The sequence below is a fragment of the Lipotes vexillifer genome, unplaced genomic scaffold (genome assembly GCF_000442215.2).
Source record: "Lipotes vexillifer unplaced genomic scaffold, Lipotes_vexillifer_v1.1 scaffold3, whole genome shotgun sequence".
NCBI lineage: Eukaryota > Metazoa > Chordata > Mammalia > Artiodactyla > Lipotidae > Lipotes > Lipotes vexillifer.
This window is the reverse complement of record NW_006783631.1, coordinates 6,448,963-6,451,872: the sequence shown is the minus strand read 5'-3', so window position 1 is coordinate 6,451,872 and position 2,910 is coordinate 6,448,963.

Below are 2,910 nucleotides of genomic sequence, written 5' to 3'. Positions count from 1 at the left end.
CTCTTCCGAAGGAAAACTTAGAGTTTTTTAATCACTTGAAGGGGTAAAATTTAGAAAAAAAAAATTTAGGGATAGATAGATAAAGACACATACTGTACAATTATTCCATTTATATGAGAAATCTCATATAATAATAAATAATAAACAAATAAAACAATAATACAGATGAATATATACACAAAATGAAACGGACTCACAGATATAGAAAAACAAAAGAAAAAACTAGTGATTACCAAAGTGGAGAAGGATGGGAAGAGTTACAATTAGAAGTATTAAGCCATACAAATACTATGCATAAAATAGATAAGTGACAAGAATATATTGTATAGCACAGGGAATTATAGCCATTATTTTGTAATAACTTTTAATGGAGTATAAGCTGAAGAAATTCTGAATCACAAAGCTGTACACCTGAAACTAGTAAACAAATATAATATTGTAAATCAACTATTTCAAATGATAAAATAAAAAATAAGTACATAAATATATAAATACAGCTACACTAATTTGTTTATATGTTACCCATGGCTGTGTTTGCATTAGAATTGCAGAGTTGAGAAGTTTCCATGTAAACATAAGACCTGCAAAGCCTAAATTATTTGCTAGATGACTCTTTACTAACCCCTGATATAGGCTACTAAATGCAATACTAGGGCAGAATACAAGGTACAGAAGTATATACAATAGAGGATATAATATGGCCCATTCATCTATTCAGAATTTTTTTTTTATCAACCTTTCTGTACGAGATACCATGGGATAAGTCAATCATCAAAATAGTCTCTCAAGTTTTAGAAAATATAAACTGGATGTGTAGATTTATTGGTTCTAATTAGAGTTAGTTACAACCACTTCTGCTAAATGAGTTCAGATCTTCATGTTATTATCCTTTTCACTGACCCTAAAAATTTTAAATATCATTTCGTGGTTCCCATTCTTCTGAGTTTTGGAGATTTTGATTACCTTTTCATAAACTCCTGTTGCTCAGTATTGATTGCATACTTTTGTGCATGCTTGCAGTTTAGTATTTATTGTGTCATCCTTTCAAAGTTAAGGAAAACTTGCAAAACAGTATAAAGAACTCCTGCATTCATTTTATTTTAACATTTAAAAAATTATTTTGCCCCGTTTACTTCATAATTATTCTTTCTCTCTTTTCTTTCTCTTTCTATGGCCTTAACCCCCTACAGTTCCTCTAGTTCTCTGACTCACCAACATCTGGATCAACATAAGAATAGGTCCAGGTCCAGAAAGTAGGCAGGCAGTAGAGGCTCATGAATACTCCTGATTTAATCTATTTTGTCCCTTTCTGACAACTACCTACAATTGCATCATGTGTTAGGGAGGACAAATACAAGGCAATGGGAAATCACACCTGTAAGAGGACTTTGCTTTATTTTGAGGCCAGAAAAAGTTCCTAGGTAAAATAATTTATGTGGTGGGCTAAGAGAGGTTGGAGGAGGTGGCCCAGGAAAGACAAGGAGAATTACTAGTGGTCTCCAAATGGAAAGGTGATTTGCTGAGAGTCAAAAATATAGAAAAATTGTTAAGGATCTGATATTTATTGTAGAAGAAAGTAAAAGTTACAGTAGGGATTTTAAAAATTATTTTTTAGGGAGGGAAATGACTACTGGTTTTATATTTTATAGTTCTTTGGCTTCAAATACCATTCAGATTATTTCTCATAGATGCATTAGTAGTTACAATGAGATAATATGTTACTCCTTTATTTAACATATGCTTTCACTTTAGAAATTACTCAAAGAAATAACAGCTTATGGATTTGAGATTTTGTGTTCAGAGTATTGGGCACATATTAATTTTTAATCTTACTTTAGGCATATGACATGGAGGGCAACTCGTTTAAATTCCTTTTATCTGTAAAATGGCATGGCACCAAATAACAAGGTGGTTGTGAAAATCAGTGGTGAGGCAAATGAAATGCAATGCTTAGTGCTTGAAACACTCATTCAGTGGTTATTATTATTGACAATTTGGTGTCATAAGATATGACACTTTAACTTCCAGCAGGTCCTGTTTGGAATCATATAATGTCTCTCACTATATAAGCACAACTTCATAGGGTGGCAAGATCAATGTTATTGTCTTTATCAAAGATATCCATATTACCTTGGGGAAACAAAACTTTAGAATGTGGCCAGTGCAAATTTTCTAAATTTTGATGTTTGTCTGGCAGTTTGTTTCTGTTGGATAATTACATTTTCTGAAGAATTAATAGCAAATTGCAGAATCTAAATGACAATACCTCACCCTCAAAGAGAATTTGTTTTCAATACAGGCCAAAAGAATTGCCATGAAAAAGCCTGTCTTGGGGCTTCCCTGGTGGCGCAGTTGTTGAGAGTCTGCCTGCTGATGCAGGGGACACGGGTTCGTGTCCCGGTCCAGGAAGATCCCACATGCCGTGAAGCGGCTAGGCACATGAGCCATGGCTGCTGAGCCTGCGCTCTGCAATGTGAGAGGCCACAACAGTGAGAGGCCTGCGTACTGCAAAAAAAAAAAAAAAAAAAGCCTGTCTTAAAAATTTATCATAAGCAAAAGACAAGTGGAAAGCAATTTATCTAAAGAAGATTTTAGAGTAAAAGCAAAAAGTTGCAGGTCCATGATTTCTTTTTGGCTGCTCCTTGTGGCTTGTGGGATCTTAGTTCTCTGACCAAGGATCGAACCCAGGCCCTGACAATGAAAGCACTGAATCCTAACCACTGGGCCACCAGGGAATTTCCAGGTCAGTGATTTTTGTCAAAATGATTAGAGACTGGGGAAGATCAGATTTGTAGATGTTGAAATTCAAAAGTTTGGTGCTAAATTTACTAGACAAATATATCTTGGGGAAATTGCATTGCTGGGAATTTACTGACTCAATTTCCACCTCCCAACATACACCTCTTTCTG